The following is a 25,260-nucleotide window of genomic DNA, read 5'->3' as shown; positions in this document are numbered from 1 at the left end:
GCTGCTGCTCCTTGTCTTTTACACAGGTCTTGGTGTACAGCTCATGTGTCATCTACGTCATGCTTGCAAGCAAAATAAAAGGTGCTAATATACAGCCTGATGTAATGATGTCAAAGCTAAGTGCTGCTATAACTGCGTGGATTTGTGCCTTGGCCACTGCCTTGATAATCTGCATGAAGCAATGATGATGTTGCGGGGGCTGTCAACTCGATAGATACCATCGCCTGGAGATGAAGTTGCACAATATTTCCACGCCAATGTTCAGTAAATCGCTCCCCCTGCTACTTTAGGACTGACCCGCTTCAATCGAAATGGTCCCCACCTCCGTTAAGTGAACCTGATGTAAACTCACTTGGCGTCTGCATGGCGGTATCGCTCAGCGTCACTTCCAGGTTGACCGGGCTATGAGAAGGGTCATCGGCCCGAAACGCTAACTCTCGTTTCTCTCTCCGCCGATGCTGCCTGACCTGCTGAGTGTTTTCCAGCTCTTTGCGTTTCTGTATTAGACAAGAACGGCAGAGCTCGCTGCACTGTTCGGGTCCGAGGGTGTCCGGAAGGACTTTTAAGCTCCCTCACCTCCCCTGTCCTGCTGTTCCTCCGTGTGGACTCATCAGCTTAGCTACTCCGTGCTTGACTGCTTGAAGTCCACATTCACTGCCCTCTAATAACTTAGCTCCAAATGCGAAGTAGTTTTGTCTTTAATTCTTCAGAAACAAATTCAGCCGCAGCCCATGCAAGCCTCATCATGCATCATGGCAGATTTGCGTTGGGGTGGGGTGGGGCAGAACAGAAGGCCTCGGTTCTGCTACATTACACGACGACACAGTTGGGTTTAATTTCTTCAGTTTAACACATTCCCATAAAAATTCGACTGCGTTCAACTCCACATTCAAAGGAATTTGGCTAACCAATGCATTGCCAGAGAAAATTAAAACCTCCGAAGACGATAATATTTAAGCCCACGGCCCATTCAGTAGGTAAGTTATTAGCATGGCTGAACTAAAGCAGTTCGGAAGTGGACCGTTCCAACATTCTGGCAGACACATGGCGATGTGGGGGGTGAGTAAGGATTTCCATGCACTTGAGTCGCATCACCTCAGGGAGCAAAGGTAATAGGTTCACCGGGCTTACCTTTTGACGGGCCACAGGTTGGCTCAAGAGAAGCAAAGAGATGAGAAAACAATGGAATTTGATTCTGCAGTACCACGACTGTTCACATAGCCTAATACACTGACAGAGTAAGCTTGTCGACTGCAGCCCCACACCACAGCAGGAAACATTGGCCACTGTTTCGTTTTTGCTGCCGCTAATTCAGTACAAAGTTAGCGAGCAGCAACAGGCCTCACCGTTCATTGGGTGAAGCATAGTGTAGATGGGTAACATTGTTGCACTGTGTCGCACAACTGTCCCCCCCAAACACGGAACATTTGGCCATTCGGCCCCTCGGGCCTGCCCCGCTGTTCAATTAGATCATGCCTAATCTGCACCTCAACGCCATTTCCCTCCTCCTTATCCCTTGATGCACTTAACTAACAAAAATCTGTTGGTCTCGGTCTTGAAAGCTCCAACTGAGCCAGCATCCACAGCCTTTCAGGGGAAGGGAATTCCAGATTTCCACTAACCTTCCTGTGAAAAAGTGCTTCCTGATTACCATCCTAAATGGTCTAGTTCTAATTTTAAAACTATTTCCCCTGATTTCCCCCACCAGAGGTAATAGTTTGTCTGTATCTACCCTATCAAATCCTTTTAGTGATATAAGAACATAAGAAATAGGAGGAGCAGGAGTCGGCCATTCGGCCCCTCGAACCTGCTCCGCCATTCAATAAGATCATGGCTGATCTTCTACCTCATCTCCACTTTCCTGCCAGATCCCCATATCCCTTGATTCCCTTAATATTCAAAAATCTATCGATCTCTGTCTTGAATATACTCAACGACTGAGCCTCCACAGCCCACTGGGGTAGAGAATTCCAAAGATTCACCACCCTCTGAGTGAAGAAATTTCTCCTCAGCTCAGTCCTAAATGGCCGGCCCCTTATTCTGAGACTGTGACCCCTGGTTCTAGACTCCCCAGCCAGGGGAAACATCCTCTCTGCATCTACCCTGTCAAGCCCTGTAAGAATTTTGTATGTTTCAATGAGATCATCTCTCATTCTTCTAAATTCTAGAGAATATAGGCTTAGTCTACTCAATCTCTCCTCATAGGACAACCCCCCCATCCCAGGAACAAGACTGGTGAATGGCTCAACAGCTCAAATAGATCACCCTTCAATTTTCTATACTCAAGGGAAGTCAAGTTTATGCAACCTAGTCGCATAGTTTAATCCTTTAGTTTCACCATTCTGGTGAATCTGCACTGGAAACTGGAGAGAGAACATTTGAAAAGGAAGACTTGCATTTCTATAGCACCTTTCACGACCACCAGGCATCTCAAAGCACTTTACAGCCAATGAAGTACTTTTTGAAGTGGAGTCACTGTTGTAATGTGGGAAACACAGCAGCCAATTTGCACACAGCAAGCGATAATGACCAGGTAATCTGTTTTTTGTTATGTTGATTGAGGGAAAAATATTGGCCGGAGAGAACTCCCCTACTCTTCTTCGAAATAGTGCCATGGGATCTTTTACATCCACCTGAGAGAGCAGGCGGGGCATCGGTTTAACATTTTATCCAAAAGACAACACCTCCGACAGTGCAGCACTCCCTCAGTATTGCACTGGAGTGTCAGCCTAGCTTTATGTGCTCAGGTCCCAGGAGTAGAGACTTGAACCCACAACCTTCTGACCCAGAGGCAAGTGTGCTGCCCACTGAGCCACATTTGGAGCTGGGTAACACTGAGGTGAAAGACTGTGAATGCAGGTCTGCTGCTGGTGGTGGTAGTGCTGAGAACAAGCTGAGAGTATCACATAAGAAGTGTAACGCAGAACAATAAGGCTTCAGTGCACTTTTCTTATGGAGTACTGGTACCAGTGATAACACTAGATGTTACTTCTGCTTTGTCTTTGCATTGGGGCAGGTCAATGATGAAGGGCTAATCTTGCCGTTTACAGGGATCTACCTCACTGAGGGTTTGAGCTACCCAAAGTATGTGGGGGAGATGAATGAAGAAAGTGGGGTCAGCATTCTCAGTGGCACATCATAATGGCCCAGACTTTGCGGTCAGTGGTGAACGAACGGCACTGGCCGTTCATTAAATTTGCACTTGCCCAGAGACTTTGTATGGGCTTTTGCACTGGAACGTGCTGTATTCAGATAGCTATTTTGGCGCAGCGCGCTCTACACGGGATCTGGAACCTGTGTGAACAGAGCAAGCAACTGTATATCTCCTTAACCAATTAGATTGAAGAATCATTAATGAGCAACGCAGAGTCTGAACCAGGAAGTGTAAGTTAGAATAATTAATTCAATGTCAAATCATGTACAGGAAGATAAATAAAGAGAGCAAAAGAAAGATGAGATTAAGAGAGATAAAAGAAACAAAAAAAAGTTTTAAAAAATTATTTTAATTTTAAATTTTTTTTGAATCTCCAACAATAATTAAAATCTGAAGGAATGAGACTCCACACTTGTAAAAGTAAATTTTCAGAACCAGAGAGGTTGTTTGGCAGTCAAAAAGACTTATCACGCCGTTAAAAATTTACTTACACTTGAATGGGCAAATCCTAACTTTTTTAGCGAGTTTAGCGGGCATATATCATGCAGATATAGGAACGTCACACCCTTCCATGTGCTTCAATGTCGAGTCTCTCTGCGAGGTACTGGAATAGCAGAGCTTCTGTAGGAGCAGGGTAACGCGGACAGTAATTCCTGATTGCCGCATTTAACTGCGCATGTGCGGACTCCGGAAGTTGCTGTCCGATCTAATCTTTAATAACGATGGGTGCTGATAGCCTCACCGTTATTTTTACCGCAAAATTTGGGCCATTACCTCAGTAATAACTTAAGAATTTGTGTCAGCAAAATCAAGAGGCTATAAATCATCATACCCATTAGAAAGAACATATTAACAGGTCATACTAATGCACCCTCATCTGCATATGTAAATTGAGGTAATTAGCTGCGAGACTTTCTTTTATAACATTGAAAAATTGCAAGCCTTATCTTTATGAAACTTGAACAGAATAATTGTCATGCCATTAGGGATAATGGATTAATGAATTATGCTAATTAGACCTCATTTACTATGCAAATTCAGTTAATTACAAAATAATCTCTCCCCTAGAACTCAAAAGCTGTAAGACTACGGAACTTAGAGGGTTTACCTTGAACCTAACTTTTGGAAATAGTTGACTAAAGATATGATTATAAAAAGTTTCCAGTATAAACCACAGCTCATTAACCTTCAACTGAACACTTGAAAACACATTGGAATACACAACAGAAATGTGTGCACAGCAGGAGCTGGGCAAGTTAAATATAGATACTCGTCTGTCAAGCAGGAAACAGCCACTGGTAGAATCTATTCACTTTTAATCACAATCAAGCGTCACTCCACCACCTTATTAGAACAAAAGAGGGAACAAGAAAAGGCCATTTGGCCCATTATGCCCACTCTTTCTACCGACCATGTATAATCTACTCTGATGTTGACTCCACATCACCCATTAAACCTAGTCAAGATGGCGATCAGTATATCATTATAAACATGGGCTCCAGATGAAAGGTTAAGCCATTGTAAAAACAAAGACTTGCATTTATATAGCGCCTTTCACAGCCTCAGGGCGTCCCCAAAGCGCTCTACAGCCAATGAAGTACTTTTTGAAGTGTAGTCACTGTTGTGATGTGGGAAACGCGGCAGCCAATTTTCGCACAGCAAGATCCCACAAAAAGCAATGTGATAATGACCAGATACAGGTAGACTACCTTTTATCCGAACTTCCGAAAACCGAAACCTTCTAAAAACCGAAGGTTTTTTCGTTCAGCGTAAGTCGTGCGCACGACATGACCAGAGTGGCGCACGACTTACGCTGAGCAGAGGGTCAGCGTAATTCGTGCGCACGACCCCGACCCCCGACCCCCCGCGGACCCCCGCCGACCCCGACTCCCGCCGACCCCCCCCGTGGACCCCGACTCCCGCCGACCCCTCCGCGGACCCCCCCGCCGACCCCGACTCCCGCCGACCCCCCCGCCGACCCCGCTGACCCCCACCCCCGACCCCCCGCCGACCCCCCCGCGGACCCCCGCCGACCCACCCCCGACAAATTTCCCAGTCTTATAAAATACCTTCCGAAATCCGAAATTTTCCGAAAACCGAAACACGGCTGGTCCCGAGGTTTTCGGATAAAGGATAGTCTACCTGTACTGTTTTTAGGAACATAGGAACAGGAGTAGGCCATTCAGCCCCTCGAGCCTATTCAATGAGATCATGGCTGATCTGCGACCTAACTCCATATACCCGCCTTTGGCCCATATCCCTTAATACCTTTGTTTGGTTAACAAAAATCTATCAACCTCAGATTTAAAATTAACAATTGATCTAGCATCAATTGCCGTTTGCGGAAGAGAGTTCCAAACTTCTACCACCCTTTGTGTGTAGAAGTGTTTCCTAATTTCACTCCTGAAAGGTCTGGCTCTAATTTTTAGATTCTGCCCCCTAGTCCTAGAATCCCCAACCAGCAGAAATAGTTTCTCTCTATCTACCCTATCTGTTCCCCTTAATATCCTGAAAACTTCGATCAGATCACCCCTTAACCTTCTAAATTCTAGGGAATACAACCCTAATTTTTTGTTTTTGTTATGTTGGTTGAGGGATAAATATTGGCCAGGACACCAGGGATAACTCCCCTGCTCTTCTTCGAAATAGTGCCGCGGGATCTTTTACGTCCACCCGAGAGAGCAGACGGGGCCTTGGTTTAACGTCTCACCCGAAAGGCGGCACCTGCGACAGTGCAGCACTCCCTCAGCCATGAGATGCGGTGTTTTTACAAACGGTTGGCGCTCCTGTCGTAGATGTTACACACTAGGCAGATACCAGGCTAAGCAACTGTTGTGACAAGGCACTGGGATATCGTTCACAGCTACGAAGGCTGCTCTGACACGCGGTGGCCCTCCCCTTCACTAAAAGGGCCCGTGAAGGTGCCGCAAGATGCCAACACAGAGGTTGAAGGTCATTTTAAATTTATATGACACATTTTTCCAAGTGGTTCCCGAGGAAAGTAAAAGATTACAGTTACAGAACACGACTGTCAATCAGGCGGCAATCTCTGCAGGCAGACTGTGACCATCTCAGTAGCATTTAACTCTTGGAATAAGATGACATGAAATAAGTGACAATAAAAAAGATGAAAATACGGTGTAAATAAAAGGGACGAAAATGCAGGCGCAGAATGATAATGTAAGACTTTTTATTGCGATGCAAAGGGTTCACACTGTGTAATCTCCACCCCCACTGAGCATCGCTCCCCGCCCCCCGCCAACCACTGACTTTTCAGAAGGTCGGAGTTCAGAGAGTCGGTATGCATAATTAGATTAAACACCGCTGCACTCTCTTTAAAGATGCAGAAACCCATCTGTTGTTGCGAGATAACATGCGTGCCATTACTGCAGCTTCACTGTGGCTTGTTCAAGATGAAAATGGGGTGTATTTGTGCCTGCCTATCGGCCGGGATCTCATTCACCAACACCCAGGTATGGAATAATAATTTTTAAAAAATAAGAATTTTACTCATTCGTAATAAGCAGTTTTAAAATCTAAATTCTCTGGGATTGGTGATTTCTGTGGTCAGCTATTGGCTGGGCAGGTTCTTCTTAAGGCAGATTCTAGCTCCGTGTCCAGATAAGCGAAACAATCAGCAACTAAAATCTATATAATGACTTTGAATTTGCAAGATTGGTAAAAATGTACTCAAGCTGTTTGAGCAGCTCAGTGAGAGAGGAGCTGAACTGTACCAGCCAGGAACAAAGACAGACTTGCATTTCTATAGCGCCTTTCACTACCTCAGGACGTCCCAAAGTGCTTTACAGCCAATGAAGTGCTTTTGAAGTGTAGTCACTGTTGTAATGTAGGAAACGCGGCAGAAGATTTGCGCACAGCAAGCTCCCACAAACAGCAATATGATAGTGACCAGATCATCTGTTTTTTAGATGCGGTTTGAGGGTTAAGTATTGGCCAGGATACTGGGGAGAACTCCCCTGCTCTTCTTCCAATAGCGCCGTGGGATCTTTTACATCCACCCGAGAGGGCAGATGGGGGCCTCGGTTTAACCCCTCATCCGAAAGATGGCACCTCCAACAGTACTGCACTGGAGTGTCAGCCTGGATTATGTGCTCAAGTCTCTGGAGTGGGACTTGAACCCACAACTTTCTCACTTGAGAGGCGAGGGTGCTGCCCACCCATAGCTGAGTTCCTGGCCTGCGTTGAGTTAGCTGAGGTGGTGTTGGCAGTGCTGCTACAATTGGGTGCTGGGTTAGGGAAGGGGGAAAAAAATGGGCTGGGATCGCTTGTGATGCCCCCTGCAGTTGAGCAGCCTGAAAATGCTGGGCTCACATGAAGAAACAAAGGGTGACTGTGGAACTGTACCCCAATAAGGAGTTAACACCTAGAGGAGAAAATTGGCTGAGAAAAGACAAAAAACAACCAAATTCTATTTACAAATGAACTGCAAAATAAAAGCATGGTGTTGGCTTCAGCTCAACAGCTGATAATTGCCATTCAAAACGAACATTTCTTACTTGAGTTTTCGCTAAATAGTTCCATCTGTCCAGGCACAGGAGCGCAGTCCCAACACTTTGTAAATGAGTTTTACGACAACATCTTGGACTTTTATGAAGTGCCCTTAACATCAGGAAACATCAAAAAGCCCTTTGCTACAGGCGCCAGGAGGACCGGTGCCAAGCTTGCCACAATAGACAACTCCTCTCAAATCAATTCAAAACAATCTAAAATAGCTTAGTGGGTTAATGCGTCGGCCAGCGTGGCACTGACCACCAATGCCCCCAAGCTCAATCACAAGGCCCTCAGTACAGTAGGAGGCCATTCAGCCCACTCTGCTGGTGCTAGTTTATTTGTTTTTATTATTCCAAACCTCACTGTTGGTGAATTAGCTGTCTATTCTATTCCCATTTTGCTGCTCTTTCCCCGTACCCTTTAAAATCTCTTGTCTTCAAGTGTTTATCTAATACCCTTGTTAAAAGTAGTGACTGACTTGGCATCAACAGGTACATTCCATATTCTAATAGCCCTTTGCTTGAAAAAAAAATTCTTTTAGCCTTTCCCTTTTACGCTCCCAGTACTGTACCGAAGATTATGCTCCCAGAAAATATACACAACAGGTTCTGTTGCAATAAAGTAAAAGTACCGAAAAAAACTCAGCAAATTGTGAAACGTCAACTGTGTAACATTGCAGGATACTAAAGGCACTGACCCTTGCTGGGGTACAACCCTCTGCTACCTTGTCTGAGAGTCTATTCCTGTTAATCTTCTTTGGTGTTAATCTTATTCAGTGTTGCTAAGCAATTTGAAACAAGAGAATTTGAAAAAAATGGTTAAAAAGAAAGATTTGCATTTATATAGCGCCTTTCACAACCTCAGGGAGTCCCAAAGAGTTCTACATCCAATCAGGTACTTTTTGAAGTGTCACTGTTGTACAGGTAGGAAATGTTGCACATCACATGAGTGCATTGAAGCTGTGGCTGTCCCTGCCACACAGCAGTTGGATGTAAGCCTGCACTGTCAGAATTCGCAGCATCACCTCAGCTGTACCACAAGGAAGCTGGATCAGCAGGGGTATTGGCATTCGGGTTAGGCCTGGGAGCAGGTCTCCAGTCTCATTACTCCTGGCCAATATCTATCCCTCAACCAACACCTAAAAACAGGTTATCTGCCCATTATCACATTGCTGTTTGTGGGAGCTTGCTGTGCGCAAATTGGGCTGCCACGTTTCCCACATTACAACAGTGACTACACTTCAAAAAAGTACTTCATTAGCTGTGAAGCGCTTTGGGACATCCCAAGATCGTGATAGGCGCTGTATATAAATGCAAGGTCTCAAAACCAGGACCTCAAACCCGGCACTAAGCTCATGGTCTACAGAGCAGCAGTGATACCTGCCCTGCTGTATGCCTCAGAGACATGGACCATGTACAGCAGGCACCTCAAAGCACTGGAGAGGTACCACCAACGCTGCCTCCGCAAGATCCTGCAAATCCATTAGCAGGATAGGCGCACCAACGTCAGTGTTCTTGCTCAGGCCAACATCCCCAGCATCGAAGCTTTGACCACGCTCGATCAGCTCCAATGCGAGACTCCCAAAACAAACACTCTACTTGGAGCTCCGACATGGCAAGAGAGCCCCAGGTGGGCAGAGGAAACGCTTCAAGGACACCCTCAAAGCCTCCTTGAAAAAGTGTAACATCCCCACCGACACCTGGGAATCCCTGGCCCAAGACCGCACAAAGTGGAGGAGAAGCCGGGAGCAAGCGGAAGCCAAGCGCAGGCAACGCAAGGAGCGCACGTCAACCCAAGCACCCCACCCACCCGCCCCTTCAACCACCGTCTGCCCCACCTGTGACAGAGACTGTAGGTCCCGCATTGGGCTCATCAGTCACCTGAGAACTTATTTTTAATGTGGAAGCAAGTCATCCTCAGTTCCCGAGGGACTGCCTAAAAATAAATAAATAAATAAAAATATATAAATGCAAGTCTTTCTTTCTCATTAGGGTGTGGTTTGCAGTATGGGTCGACCCAGACTCCCGGGTGCAATGTGCTGTCTCAAGCCCCGTGGAAAAGGCTCCAATCCGTTTCCCATACTGTGAATCACTTCGAAGTGCATCGGCGGCCGCTATGTAGAGGAAGGGGAAGTGAGAAAATAGAAGCCGTTTACTGAGAGAAGAGGACCGGGCAGAAATGTCGATCACTCCAGTTTACTATTTCTTCAGCTATTCTTATGCCACGCAGTCAGCCAAAGCGCAAATATTTGTACAGATTTCACTGGCGTCGCCTTCAATTTAATACATTTCAAAGCCCTTGTTTACAAGGAGCCCGAGGGTGGAATCTGCTGTGTCCCCAGTGAATGACTCTCCCAATATATAAATTACCCTCAGTTTATGATCTGTAGCTTCTTGAGGACTGTCTGCAGGTTGCCTGTCAGGCATCTCACTTGCAAGCACTGTAAACACAGCTCTGTGAAAAGGTGAGGAATGAAGTACTAATCGTTTATTTGTTTTTCAGTCATCTCCCCTCCATACTAGAGGGCAGCATGATCATAGCATCAAACCGCACTGGAGGAGGCCATTTGGCACATTGTGCCTGTGCCGGCTCTTTGAAAGGGCTGTCCAATTCGTCTCACGACCCCTGCACTTTCCCCATAGCCATGCTAATTTTTCAAAGGCAGGTGCATATGTGCAACGTTTCCCTAGCACAGCATCTGCGGAGGTAAGGTTCCACTTTGTGCCGAATGACTGTCTCTGCACCTCACTCGAGTAGCCATTCATCAGTGCTGATCCTAGGCAGTGAGTGCCGGCGTGCTATTTGACTGTGGGGGCGGCATCACAGCTGAGCCTGATGCCGACCTCGGCCAATGTCCACACTTCCCAGTAGATCACCGGACAGCAACCAGAGTTTGGCCTCCCTAGCCTGAGGCAGAGTACAATTGCACGTTACTGCCACACTGGCCTGGATCAGCTAACTCAGCAGAGACCAGGGAATGAACCCGGAGCCTGCCCCGTGAAGGTTTAGTGTTAGCCACGGTTCAGTTATAGCACTCTTGCCTCTAAGTCAGAAGGCCGTGGGATGTCCTGAGGTCGTGTATATGGCTGCTATATTTCCTACATTACAACAACGACCACACTTCAAAAAGATTAATTGGCTGTAAAGCGCTTTGGGATGTCCTGAGGCTGTGAAAGGTGCTATAGAAATGCAAGGCGCTTCTCAGGAGTGTTATCAAACAAAATTTGACTCCGAGCCACATAAGGAGATACTAGGACAGGTAAAAGCTTGGTCAAAGTGGTAGGTTTTCAGGAGCATCTTAAAGGAGGAGAGAGAGCTAGACAGGCAGAGAGGTTTTGGGAGGCAAATCCAGAGCTTGGGGCATCTGAAGGCACGGCCGCCAATGGTGGAGCGATTAAAATCAGGGCAGCGCAAAAGCCCAGAATTGGAGGAAGGTAGAGATATCGGAGGGTTGTAGGGCTGGAGGAGGTTAGAGAGATAGGGAGGGGCGAGGCCACGGAGAATAGGGTGGGTGCGTCACTCTTGCTAAACAGCTTCTGACAGGCCAGGCAAGCGACAGGATTCCACCAGTCTAATCGGAAAGAATGCATTCCACAGGATCCGCTTTCACCGTGCCTGACAATGTCCGATTTCATCACACCTAATGCTGAAATATTTCAATTTTTAACAAAAGCCTATTATACTCCTCTTTGCTAGGCGAGAAAATTTCCTGGAGCCATGAGCTCAGTGCAATAGAAATGTGCCTCAGACTACGTGCTAAATCCAAGCGTGATAAATATGATTAATTTCATCCCTATTATACAGTCTGCTGTGTGAAATGGTTCCACTCTGATCTACAGGAACGACACTTGTTTTACTGAATAGCATCAGTGTTTAGCATAATGACATCAGGTTAACAACCGATACATTTTAATTCCCTCCACTTGTATGGCATATCAGTGTTATTTTAAAGGGACATTAAAGGGTCTAAAAATCTCTTTAGCACTTCACTCACACCCCTGTACAGGAGCTATCAATGAGCCTGTTGTCAGATAGGCACTCCTTCGCTCACTTCTATTCTCCAACCTCTCTTTGTCACAAACTACCTTCTCTCTCCACTTTATCAATATTACTATAGTCCTTGCTAATGAGCACGAAATCCAGGCTGACACTCGCAGTGCAGTACTGAGGGAGCTTCCGCTGCACTGTCGGAGGGGCCGTCTTTTGGATGAGAGTTTATACCGAGGCCCCGTCTGCCCTCTCAGGTGGATGTAAAAGATCCCACGACACCATCTTTGAAGAAGAGCAGGGGAGTTCGTCCCAGTGTCCTGGCCAATATTTATCCGTCAACCAACCCCTGAAAACAGATAGCAAAATACTGCAGATGTTGGAAATCCGAAATAACAACAGAAAATGCTGGAAAAACTCAGCAAGTCAGGCAACATCCGTGGAGAGAAATTTGAGTTGACGTTTCGGGTCAAACCCGAAACGTCAACTCAAATTTCTCTCCACGGATGTTGCCTGACTTGCTGAGTTTTTCCAGCATTTTCTGTTGTTATTTCCCTGAAAACAGATGATTTGGTCACTATCATGTTGCTGTTTGTGGGAGCTTGCTGTGCGCAAATTGACTGCCACGTTTCCCTACATTACAACAATGACTACACTTCAAAAATACTTCATTGGCTGTAAAGCACTTTGGGACATCCTGAAGTTGTGAAAGGCGCTGTAGAAAATACAAGTCTTTCTTTCTATTAAGTTCACAATACCCTGCCTTCCTTTCTCTACATCTGCACATTGTTGAAATTAAGATTCCTCTGACAGTCTCCTATTCTACCTTATTCCTTCCCAGGACCTCAGAACTGAGGAAGTGCTGACCTCCCTCAGACTTTTATTCCTCTCATAAGCTACAGCATTTGAAAAACTCAAGCTTGCGTCGCCCAATCACAACTTCCTGATTTATCACTGGCGAAAGGTCATCGACTGAAACGTTAACTCTGTTTCTCTCTCCATAGATGCTGCCTGACCTGCAGAGTGTTTCCAGCATTTTCTGTTTTTATTCCTGATTTATTTATCACATCGTTCTTCCTAACTTTCTCAGTCTTGACAGTGTCTTGCACGCCCGGCCCTGACACTTCCGGGGTGATTTTGCCAATAGGGACGTGATGGAGGCGGGAATGCTGCTTGTCTGGTTTTAGTCCCACCTCCATCGACGGCCAACTCACGCTATTTTCCCTTCATTGACCTTGTTAAGCCCGCCCAGCGGGTTTAGCAGGCCAATTAAGGGAAAGCCGGTTACTGGTGACGTCAGCGAGTGACGTTTCATCTGTCAAGAGCTTTTGACAGATGAATTGTCTTCGTTTGAGAGCTCTGTGAAGCTGTCAAGCACTGACAATCTGTCTTCGAAGTTGAGACCTGGGACACAGGCTCAGTTAGAGATCTGTCCTGAGCAGAAAGCAGAAGGCTGACGCATTTGAGAATGCAGCGGCCATTCTGCTTTCTCTGCCGGTGAGATGAGGGACTCCCGAGACCTGAAGGGTTGAAGCCTGGAGGAAGAAGCAAAGGTAAGTAAAGCTTTTAAAACACTTAAGACTCACCTCACACACTCACCTCTCCACACTTGCACCCATCACTCACCTGCACACCGGACATCTCGGCCCCTCCGACCCACGGCTCGCCTCGCTGAACCTGGCGAGGTTCGGAGCCGTCGGGAAGCCCACACTTTAGGGCTCAAAATAGGGATTATCAAAAAAACTGCCTGTTAACAGACAGTTAATTGGCACTAATCCCCTTCCCACCTCGAGGAGGCGGCTCCCAGCGCGGGTCGGGTACCCGCCTCCTGGGAAGATGGCACGGAGGCGGGATTGATATCCGCCCCTAGATTTTGCCATTTTCCCGGCAGTCCCGCTTCCATACCCGCCTCTCCAGGGCTGGCAAAATCGCCCCCAGAGCCTTGTTACTGCGCTTTAAAAACAAAATAAGGTCCTACTGGGTGGGCTTCAAGTCAGGCTCAATCTCAGAAACAACCCGTTACGGAAACTCCAACAGGAGTTGTTGTAGTAGCCACTCTGGGCTTAGGATATCCATGGGTATGAGATCTGCTGTCCTCTGAACCTTTACTCTCAATCTATTGCGCGCACAAAGGTTTGTTGTAGAGTGCACACTTTGTGTAAGTGTCACACCTACCTTCTGTAACACTTTCCCCGTCACACTCTTCTGGCTCACTGTGAGCAATGCCACCGGTGATCCGCTGGTACACTATATCTTCACCGTTGGCACGTCTGTTTGAGGTGAAGAGCCGTAATTGGGGGAGGGGTGCCTTACAATGATGCTTGTCTGACGAGAATTACACAACACAGTGGGATCAGCACCCCCCCAGATGTGGCTGCTGCTAAAATGTTTATATCCCCCGCCCCCACCTCCTGGAATTCTTTACCCGATTCACAACAACAACAACTTGTATTTATATAGCGCCTTTAACGTAGTAAAACGTTCCAAGGTGCTGCACAGGAGTATTTTAAGACAAAAAATTTGACACCGAGCCACATAAGGATAAATTAGGGCAGGTGACCAAAAGCTTGGTCAAAGAGGTAGGTTTTAAGGAGCGTCTTAAAGGAGGAAAGAGAGGTAGAGAGGCGGAGAAGTTTAGGCAGGGAATTCCAGAGCTTAGGGCCTAGGCAACAAAAGGCACGGCCGCCAAAGGTTGAGCGATTATAATCAGGGATAATCAAGAGGGCAGAATTAGAGGAGCGTAGATATCTCGGGGGGATGTGGGGCTGAGGAGATTACAGAGATAGGGAGGAGCGAGGCCATGGAGGGATTTGAAAACAAGAATGAGAATTTTGAAATCGAGGCGCTGCTTAACCGGGAGCCAATGTAGGTCAGCGAGCACAGGGGAGATGGGCGAACGGGACTTGGTGCGGGTTAGGACACAGGCAGCCGAGTTTTGGATGACCTCAAGTTTACGTAGGGTGGAATGTGGGAGGCCAGCCAGGAGTGCATTGGAAAAGTCACGTCTAGAGGTAACAAAGGCATGGATGAGGGTTTCAGCAGCGGATGAGCTGAGGCAAGGGCGGAGACGGGCGATGTTATGGAGGTGAAAGTAGGCGGTCTTTGTTATGCTGCGGATATGTGGTCGGAAGCTCCTTTCAGGGTCAAATATGACACCAAGGTTGCGAACAGTGTGGTTCAGGCTCAGACAGATGTTGGGGAGAGATTCCCGCTTTCAAAACCTTCCTCTTTGATCATGCCTACGGTTGTCCATCCAAGCCTCTCCATTCTCCTCAACTTCTCCACGATCAGTGTGCGGTGCTCCTATCCTTGTTACTGTAAAGCACTCATAGAGTTCTTCCTGCATGTGAGGAGTGCAGTATAAATGGTATCAGTTAATCATAGAATCATACAGCACAGAAAAAGGCCTTATGGCCCATCGTGCCTGTGCTGGCCCTTTCCCCAGAGCCCTGCAATTTTTTTTTAAAGAATAAAAATTACGATATATAATACTGGAAGGATGACCCTCTTTTATGTAAAGGAATTGCGGGGCTACGGGGAAAGGGCGGGGGAGTGGGACTAGCTGAAGTGCTCTTGCAGAAAGCCGGCAGAGGCTCAACAAGCCGAATGGCCTCCTTCTGTGCTGTAACCATTCTACGATTCTATGATTTTTTTTTCACTCCGATTTCCTCCCCTGCTCTTTGTCTCCTGAAGGATTTGACTCTCCCTGGGCTATGGTTCCATGGTGTTGGGCACCCACTGGTTGGAGTTGCTGCCGGCTGGTTTCTCACCAACCCCCATGGGATTTTGAAAATTGCTGTCAATAACCAGTTTTAACTGACGGCAGATGTCTTATTGTAATAGTAGTGGATCTGTCACGATGTGGTCAGAAGATTAACCCTTTTATAACGACATATAAATGTTAATGACAGCAGTGCTCCCTGTTAGGGAGGGAGTTCCAGGATTTTGACCCAGCGATGATGAAGGAACGGCGATATATTTCCAAGTCAGGATGGTGTGTAACATGGAGGGAAACTTGGAGGTGGTGGTGTTTCCATACGCCTGCTGCCCTTGTCCTTCTAGGTGGTGGAGGTCGCGGGTTTGGGAGGTGCTGCCGAAGAAGCCTTGGCGAGTTGCCAGCAGTGCATCTTGTAGATCGGACAAAGTGTGGGCCAGTGGTGGAGGGAGTGGATGTTTAAGGTATCTTGATGGTGGTGTGGGATTCTCCCTCTGATTTATCCCGCTCCCTGTAGGAAGGTGCCTGGGCTGCGCGCAACATCCCTTGTGCAACCTCGCGTCCATGACAACTGCCAGGTGAATGTATCCTAACGACAGCGCCTCCACCGCCTCGCTGTTGCTGAACAGCTTCTGCTACAGAAAGCATAGACTTTCTCCAACGATCAGCACGGCTGGACTGGAGCCGCGACTTGGAAGCTGAGGGACCTTTGAGCGAAACAGGGAATCGAACGAAACCCATGGAATAATCCATCACCGGCTGTGCTACTGTGCCATCATTATTCAAGCAAAAAATAGACCAGTGTAAATTAACACAAAGAACAGATTTTTATGCCTTTGCGATGAGTCGCGTGTGGTAATCACTCAGCCCCACTTCAGCAAGAGGGTTGCATTTCCATATTCAGACCGTTATCTCCAAGGACGCGTCAGAACAGTACTGAATAAGGGAAACTGAATAAGTGGTATACACTGAATACATTGATGACTGTATCGGTGCCGTTTCCTGCTATCGCCCTGGACTAGACAATTTCATTCAATTTGCCTCCAATTTCCACCCTTCCCTCACCTTCACATGGTCCATCTCTGACTCTTCCCTTCCCTTCCTCGACTTCTCCGTCTCCATCTCTGGGGATAGGTTATTGACCAATATTCACCACAAGCCCACTGACTCCCACAGCTACCTGGACTACACTTCCTCCCACCCCGCCTCCTGTAAGGACTCTATTCCATTCTCCCAGTTTCTCCGTCTCCGCCGCATCTGCTCCGACGATGCCACCTTCCACACCAGTGCTTCCGACATGTCTTCCTTTTTCCTCAACCGAGGATTCCCCTCTACTGTGGTTGACACGGCCCTCGACCGTGTCCGTTCTATCTCCCGCACTTCTGCCCTCACCCCTGCCTCTCCCTCCCGGAACCAGGATAGGGTTCCCCTTGTCCTCACCTTTCACCCCACCAGCCTCCACATTCAACGGATCATCCTCCGCCATTTCCGCCACCTCCAAAGTGATCCCACCACCAAACGCATCTTCCCCTCCCCATCCCTTTCAGCATTCCGTAGGGACCACTCCCTCCGAGACACCCTAGTCCACTCCTCTATCACCCCCAGCACCCCTTCCCCTTCGCCTGGCACCTTCCCGTGCAAGCGCAGGAGATGTAACACCTGCCCTTACACCTCCCCCTTCCCACTGTCCAGGGCCCCAAACACCCCTTCCAGGTGAAACAGCGATTTACTTGTACTTCTTGCAATCTAGTATACTGCATTCGCTGCTCACGATGCGGTCTCCTCTACATTGGGGAGACCAAATGCAGATTGGGTGACCGCTTTGCGGAACACCTCTGTTCAGTCCGTAAGGGTGACCCCGAGCTTCCGGTCGCCTGTCGTTTTAATTTAGCGCCCCATTCCCACTCGGACCTCACCGTCCTTGGCCTCTTGCATTGTTCCACGGAAGCTCAACGTAAACTCGAGGAACAGCACCTCATCTTCCGATTAGGCACTTTACAGCCTTCCGGACTCAATATCGAGTTCAACAATTTCAGATCATAACCTCGGCCCCTATTACATTTTTACTTATATTTTTTATCCACACCTTTGTTTTGGTTTCTCTCCCCCCCCCTTTCCTTTTTTTTTCTCTCCCACATGGCAGCTGTCTCCCATTCTGCCAGCACATTTCACACCTAATCTAGAGCCGTCTTTTGTCTCCACCAGTCCTATCACCATCTCGTCTCGTTTTGAATACCTCTTAATGTCTCTTCTCTTTTGTTCTCTCCCAGCCTGGCCTCTTAATCTATTTCATTCCCTGTGCCTCTTTAGTCTTGATAAAGGGTTTTGACCCGAAACGTTGACTCTAATTTCTCTCCACGGATGTTGCCTGGCCTGCTGAGTTTTTCCAGCATTTTCTGTTGTTATTTTGAATAAGTGGTATGTTGCCTTAATTGCAAGAGGATTTGAGTACAGGAGCAAGGATGTCTTACTACATTTGTACAGGGCCTTGGTGAGACCACACCTGGAGTACTGTGTGTAGTTTTGGTCTCCTTACCTAAGAAAGGATATACTTGCCATAGAGGGAGTGCAGCGAAGGTTCACCAGACTGATTCCTGGGATGGCAGGACTGTCGTATGAGGAGAGATTGGGTCGACTACGCCTGTATTCACTGGAGTTTAGAAGAATGAGAGGGGATCTCATTGAAACATATAAAATCCTGACAGACTGGATGTAGGGAGGATGTTTCCCCTGGGCTGGGGGGTCTAGAACAAGGGGTCACAGTCTCAGGATACGGGGTAGGACATTTAAGACTGAGATGAGGAGAAATTTCTTCACTCAGAGGGTGGTGAACCTGTGGAATTCTCTACCACAGAAGGCTGTGGAGGCCAAGTTACTGAATATATTTAAGAAGGAGATAGATAGATTTCTAGACACAAAAGGCATCAAGGGGTATGGTGAGAGAGCGGGAATATGTATTGAGATAGAGGATCAGCCATGATCATATTGAATGGCTGAGCAGGCTCGAAAGGCCGAATGGCCGACTCCTGCTCCTATTTTTCTATGTTTCTATGTTTGAATCGCAGTTCATTTTTATTACCCCACTTTTAATCTCATAAAATGTGTCATTCTGCCGCCCAGTTGACCAGATCGCTGCCAAAGGGAAACCAAGTGGTGACGAAATATCTAAACTGACCCGGGGTTGCTTCCCCCTCTGATTTTCCTTTCCTCGGTGTAAGGAAGTGTCTGGTCTGTGGTCTGCACGGGCTGCTCGCAAAGGCACAAATCTCAGCTTTTATTTTCAATTGTTTAAGCTTTAAAGATGGGGCCACAGGCACGACTAGCTTCGGATATTCCACGAATGCAATTCCCCCAGTAAAAGGGGGATGCCAACTCTGGTCGGACGTTACTCCGGTTTCATCGCATGACCTCCCACCTCCAACCGCCCCGCCCAAGCCCCGCTGTCATTGGTGGCCCGACGCGTCGATCCTCGCGGAGCCCCGCCTTCCCAGGCCCCACTGGATTAGTGAACAGACTCTCCGTCACACGATTGGATGATTCTTGGCTGTCGGTCGATCAGCTTTCCCCCCTCCCTCCCCATCTCCAATACTTTTATAACCGACAAACCAAAGTGTTCCAAGAAAATGAGATAAAACATTACTTTTTTTTAAAGGCCCCTGTGATTTTTCTCCCCGGTGTTGCTCCGCAGCAGTGTCCTGGGGATTAATCTTTAATTCCAGGAGTTTCCTGAAGAGTTGGCAACCCTACTGCTAAAGGTCAAAGATCAAGAGAGGGACCTGAGAAGTCAAATCATTAAACGCGTGCAAGCTCTGAGACAAGGCCATTTGGATGTCAAAAAAGAGGCTGTAGTCTAGCTGCACATGGGAGTATTGGGCCGGATATTCCGGCCCCCACGGGTGTGTACGAGGTGTGTACCCGCCCGTGGGGGGCCTCGCAGGTGCTGGTTTCAGGCACGCGAAGCGCATGCAGTAAAACCCGGCACTTGTGATTGGTCAAGAATCCTCTCCGCTGGCCCGGGAGAAGGGCCTCCACGGGCAGAGAGTTCTGCTTTCTGCACAACCTCTGCCCGCTGAAAACCTTTAAAAATCTTACGCCAGGCGTAAGGCCTGCTTTTCCCAGCATGAGTTTAAAAAATTAAAAAAAAAATTTTTCACTCATTTATAAATTTAAAAATACTTTAAAAAATGTTTATTTTTAGCCCCTTAAAAGACTTTAATTAATTTCTTCAAAAAATTAAATTTTTGTTTAAATTAATGTAATTTTAACTAATTAAAAAAAAATGTATTTAATGTTTTACTGTGTTTTTTAAGTGATCCCCATTCATACTTTTGACAGATCTATGCGTAGGGATTCCCTTCTTTGATTGGTTCCCCATGGCCCACGTGACCCCAGGGACACTTGCGAACCGCCTGAGCCCCTGGGATACCTGGGCCTCTGCACATTTCGTAGAGCAGAGGCCCAGGACCGGAGGTCTCAGGACCTACGGAGCCAGCAGGTAAGTTCATAGATTTTTCCCGATCGGAGGCATCCGCACGCTGGAAGCCTCCGTTCGGAAAATCCGGCCCATTGTGTCAGGTCTTGTTCCCCAAAAGTGTTCAAAGAAAATGAGGAAAAAAATACCTTTTTTAAGGCCCCGGTGATTTTTCTCCCTGGTGTTGCTCCGCAGCAGTCCAAACTTATGAAGGCTGGGGTGTGCGGGGGTGGGGCGGGGGGTGGGAGGATTCAGAAAAGAGTAAATTTAAAAACAGCGAGAGAAATGTCAAGGCTCTAGAGCAGAGTAGAGTTTTGGGTAAAAATAAGCAGACTGGGTCAGGAAGGGACAGAGAGAGTAACAAAGGTAATAAGGCATCAGTGACTAAGGTGACGTCAAGGAAAAATAGAAATAAGTCAAAGCTAAAGGCACTACATCTGAATGTGCGAAGCATTCGCAACAAAATAGGTGAATTAATAGCGCAGATAGAAATGACCAGGTTTGATCTAATAGCCAAAGCAGAGACATGGTTGCAAAGTGGCCAAGGTTGGGAACTAAACATTCCAGGATACTTAACTTTTAGAAGAGATAGGCAAAATGGAAAAGGAGGAGGGGTAGTCCTAATAATAAAGAATGGGATAAAGACAGTAGAGAGAAAGGATCTTAGCTCCGAAAATCAAGAAATAAAATCAGTTTGGGTGGAGCTAAGAAACAGCAAGGGGCAGAAAACATTGGTGGGAGTTGTTTATAGGCCCCCAAACAGTAGTTGTAATGTAGGGCAGAGTATAAATCAGGAAATTAGAGGCGCATGTAACAAGGGTAATACAGTAATCATGGGGGACTTTAATCTACATATAGACCGGGCAAACCAAATTTGCAGTAATAGTGTGGAGGGTGAATTCATGGAATGTATACAAGGTAGTTTTCCAGATCAGTATGTTGAGGAACCAACTAAGGAACAGGCTATTTTAGATCTAGTATTGTGCAATGTGAAAGGGTTAATTAATAACCTTGTAGAAAAGGGGCCTTTAGGGAAGAGTGACCATAATATGATAGAATTTTATATTGAGTTTGAAAGTGATTTAGTTAAATCCGAAACTAGGGTCTTAAATCTAAACAAAGCAAACTATGTAGGTCTGAGGGGTGAGTTGGTTAAGGTAGATTGGGAAACTATATTAAAAGGTATGACGGCAGACAAGCAATGGCTAGCATTTAAAGAATTAATACATGATTTACAACAAATGTACATTTCTTTAAGGCACAAAAACCCCACAGGAAAAGTGGTCCAACCGTGGCTAACAAGAGAAGTTAAAGTAGTATTAGATGAAAGGAAGAGGCTTATAATGTTGCCAAAAAGAGTAGTAAGCCTGAGGATTGGGAGGATTTTAGAATTCAGCAAAGGAGGACCAAGAAATTGATAAAGAAAGGCAAAATAGAATATGAGAGTAAACTAGCGAGAGACAAAAAAACAGGCTGTAGAAGCTTCTATAGGTATGTAAAAAGGAAACGATTAGTGAAACTAAATGTGGGTCCCTTACAGGCTGAAACGGGAGAAATTATAATGGGGAATAAGGAAATGGCAGAGAAATTAAACAAATACTTTGTGTCTGTCTTCACGGAAGAAAACGCAAAAAACTTCCCAGAAATAGTGGAGAACCAAGGCTCTAGCGAGAATAAGGAACTGAAAGAAATTAATATTAGTAAGAAAATAGTACTGGAGAAATTAATGGGACTGAAAGCTGATAAATCCCCTGGACCTGATGGCCTACATCCTAAGGTTTTGAAAGAGGTGGCTATAGAGATAGTGGATGCATTGGTTGTCATTTTCCAAAATTCCATAGATTCTAGAACGGTTCCCACGGATTGGAACCCCACTATTTAAGAAAGGAGGGAGAGAGAAAATGGGGAACTACAGACCAGTTAGCCTGATATCAGTAGTAGGGAAAATGCTAGAATCTATTATTAAGGACGTGGTAACAGGGCACTTAGAAAATAATAATAGGATTGGGCAGAGTCAACATGGATTTATGAAAGGGAAATTGTGTTTGACAAATCTGTGAGAATCTTTTGAGGTTGTAACTAGCAGAATACATAAGGGGGAACCAGTGGATGTGGTGTATTTGGATTTTCAGAAGGCATTCGATAAGGTGCCACACAAGAGATTATTAAACAAAATTAGGGCTCATGGGATTGGGGTTAATATACTAGCATGGATTGAGGATTGGTTAACAGAAAGAAAACAGAGAGTAGGAATAAACGGGTCATTTTCGGGTTGGCAGGCTGTAACTGGTGGGGTACTGCAAGGATCAGTGCGTGGGCCTCAGCTATTCACAATCTACATCAATGATTTGGATGAAGGGACCAAATGTAATATGTCCAAGTTTGCTGATGATACAAAGCTGGGTGGGAATGTAAGTTGTGAGGAAGATGCAAGGAGGCTTCAAGGGGATATAGACAGCCTAAGTGAGTGGGCAAGAACACGGTAAATGGAATATAATGTGGAGAAATGTGAAGTTATCCACTTTGGTAGGAAAAATCGAAAAGTAAAGTATTTTTTGAATGGTGAGAGATTGGGAAATGTTGGTGTTCAGAGGGACCTGGGTGTCCTTGTACATGAATCACTGAAAGTTAACATGCAGGTACAGCAAGCAATTAGGAAAGCAAATGGTATGTTGGCCTTTATTACAAGAGGATTTGAGTATAAGAGTAAAGACATCTTACTGCAATTATATAGGACCCTAGTGAGACCACACCTGGAGTATTGTGTACAGTTTTGGGTTCATTACCTAAGGAAGGATATACTTGCCTTAGAGGGAGTGCAACGAAGGTTCACCAGACTGGTTCCTGGGATGGGGGGATTGTCCTGTGAGGACAGATTGAGTAGACTAGGCCTATATTCTCTAGCGTTTAGAAGAATGAGAGGTGATCTCATTGAAACATACAAAATTCTTGCAGGGCTTGACAGGGTAGATGCAGGGAGGATGTTTTCCCTGGCTGGGGAGTCTAGAACCAGGGGTCACAGTCTCAGAATAAGGAGTCGGCCATTTAGGACTGAGATGAGGAGAAATTTCTTCACTCAGAGGGTGATGAATCTTTGGAATTCTCTACCCCAGCGGGCTGTGGAGGTTCAGTCATTGAGTATATTCAAGACAGAGATCGATAGATTTTTGAATATTAAGGGAATCAAGGGATATGGGGATAGTGCAGGACAGTGGAGATGAGGTAGAAGATCAGCCATGATCTTATTGAATGGTGGAGCAGGCTCGAAGGGCCGAATGGCCTACTCCTGCTCCTATTTCTTATGTTCTTATATGGGGATATCAAGGCCCTGGAGTAGATACAGAGAAGGGTGAGCAAAATGGTACCTAGTCTAAGGGCTCTCTGCTGCCAGGAAAGCCCCCAGGAGTTGGGGCTATTTCATTAGGAAAGCAGACTTAGAGTAGATATGATTGAGGGTTTTAAAATGATGAAGGGACTAGAGACAGACAGGAACGGTAAGACTAGGGGTCACGTGTACAGAGTTGGGGGCGAGGAGTGGGTTGCAGGGCTAGAGGAGGTTACAATGCAGAAACACTTGTGAATATTACCACTTGTTGCAATACCCTATTTTTATACATGGCTTCCAGAGGCCTGATATGATTGAACTGTGCGAGAGAACAAGCCAGGGAATCTGTAGGGTGCAAACCCGCCTCTGGTTTCACTCCCTTGCTGCAGTACAAGATGTGCTATACTCCGCCATGGGAATGTGAAGGGAGTCCCCAAGTCCTAATTCTAACAGTGCTGGCATTAAACTAGTGATTAACTTTTATGGGAGTATGTCTGTGCATTGACTATCAGTCGGCAATCAGCCGCTATGCCTAGCCCCAGCACAATGCCTGAATCCTGCCCCATTAATCACTCCTCACAATGGATGTGCTTCCAACAACATTCAACATTATGTATTCTGTGTGGAAATGAGAGTTAATGTTTCAATGTTTGGCTCAAATTCAAAAAAATAAATGTAGTTAATAGTATATTCTTCCTTTGTCTGAAAATGCGACTGGGAGTTTGTATTCATAAGAACAGGAGTATGACATTCAGCCTCTCCAGCTTGTTCTGCCATTCAATTGGATCATGGCAGATCTGTACCTTGACTCTATTTACACGCCTTGGTTCCGTAACACTTAACACTCTTACCTAACAAAAACCTATTCAAGGTGTAAAGAATGTCTATTAAAAAAAATATATCAAACCAGCGCTACAATTCACCTCAGTGTCCCTGGGCTGTACAGGGGGATATGGGCCAGGGTTCCGGCTCCTGACCGCTATCCAGGGATCCCGGCTAGAAAAGTGTCTGCCAGAACTGGACTCAGCTGCGAGGAACCCAAAGGTATACATGCTGTCTGCAAGCAATTCATTGTTTCAGGTTGACACACAAGGACTGGCTGCTTGACCGAGGTAGAGGAGGGGTTGCCAGCAATGGAGATGGGCCTTTGGGAAAGCTGGTTTGGAGGTTTTGCTGAGTCTGCCTGTGTGAGTGAGCAGAATAACGATTACTCATTCAGAAGCAAAATACTACAGATGCTAGAAATCTGAAATAAAAATAGAAAATACTGGATATACTCAGCAGAGCAGGCAGCATCTGTGGAGAGAGAAACAGAGTTAACGTTTCAGTTCAGACGAAAGGTCATCGACCTGAAACGTTAACCCGATTACTGATTCAGCTTTGACGGCACACATGCTAGTTCAACTCCCACATTGTCAGGATAATGTTTTCAAAGTAGGCCATCACTCCATAGATTCCATCACTCCACACACTCCATCTCTCCAATGATTCCATCACTCCACAGATTCCATCTCTCCACAGACTCCATCTCTCCAATGATTCCATCACTCCACAGATTCCATCTCTCCACAGTTTCCATCTCTCCAATGATTCCATCACTCCACAGATTCCATCACTCCACAGATTCCATCACTCCACAGTTTCCATCACTCCACAGATTCCATCACTCCACAGTTTCCATCACTCCACAGATTCCATCACTCCACAGTTTCCATCACTCCACAGATTCCATCACTCCACAGTTTCCATCACTCCACAGATTCCATCACTCCACAGACTCCATCACTCCACATATTCCATCACTCCACAGACTCCATCACTCCAGTTTCCATCACTCCACAGATTCCATCACTCCACAGACTCCATCACTCCACAGATTCCATCACTCCACAGATTCCATCACTCCACAGATTCCATCACTCAAATGATTCCATCACTCCACAGTTTCCATCACTCCACAGTTTCCATCACTCCACAGATTCCATCACTCCACAGTTACCATCACTCCACAGATTCCATCACTCCACAGACTCCATCACGCCACAGTTTCCATCACTCCACAGATTCCATCACTCCACAGATTCCATCACTCAACA

The 25,260-nt window shown here is 46.3% G+C and overlaps 1 protein-coding gene across 1 annotated transcript in view; it reads right to left on the bottom strand.

Moving 5' to 3' along the window:
- kif26ba (kinesin family member 26Ba) overlaps positions 1-25,260 on the bottom strand; it is an 891,296-nt gene that overhangs the window by 6,912 nt on the left and 859,124 nt on the right. The gene's annotated exons all lie outside the window — the stretch shown is intronic.

This window comes from Somniosus microcephalus, chromosome 3 (assembly GCF_052327205.1).
Source record: "Somniosus microcephalus isolate GS21.2 chromosome 3, FLI_Smic_1.0, whole genome shotgun sequence".
Classification (NCBI taxonomy): Eukaryota; Metazoa; Chordata; class Chondrichthyes; order Squaliformes; family Somniosidae; genus Somniosus; species Somniosus microcephalus.
Note: the sequence above shows the minus strand (reverse complement) of the source record. Positions and strands in the feature narration are given on the sequence as shown.